Source organism: Odontomachus brunneus, unplaced genomic scaffold (assembly GCF_010583005.1).
Source record: "Odontomachus brunneus isolate Ranch 3 - 2012 unplaced genomic scaffold, Obru_v1 Obru_scaffold_048, whole genome shotgun sequence".
NCBI lineage: Eukaryota > Metazoa > Arthropoda > Insecta > Hymenoptera > Formicidae > Odontomachus > Odontomachus brunneus.
In genome coordinates this window covers 846,565-846,998 of record NW_022639498.1, presented here as the reverse complement: position 1 = coordinate 846,998, position 434 = coordinate 846,565, and positions in this window count along the sequence as shown.

Here is a 434-nt window from a genome sequence, read left to right as displayed (position 1 = left end):
GTCCCATTGAGCACGGATCGGAACGCCGGATCGGATTTCTTACTATAATGAGCGTTCCGTTCTCTAGTTCCGTTCCGTAAAAGTTTCCTCTACCAGTTTCCTTTCCCATGTAGCAAAAACGGAACGGAATGGCGCGTCGGTCGCAAATAAATATGATTAATTCGTCAATATTTCGTTATTTTGACGCGACAGAATTAATTATGTATATAATTTATGCAATTATCTTGCCGATAACATTGTCATGAATATTCTGAAATATTTAATTGAAGAGTTAAATATATTTTATAACTAGAAATCCGTTCCGTTTTTGCTACATGGGACTGGTAGAGGAAACTTTTACGGGACAAAACTAGAGAACGGAACGCTCATTATAGTAAGAAATCCGATCCGGCGTTCCGATCCGTGCTCAATGGGACGGCACCCTAACCATAATA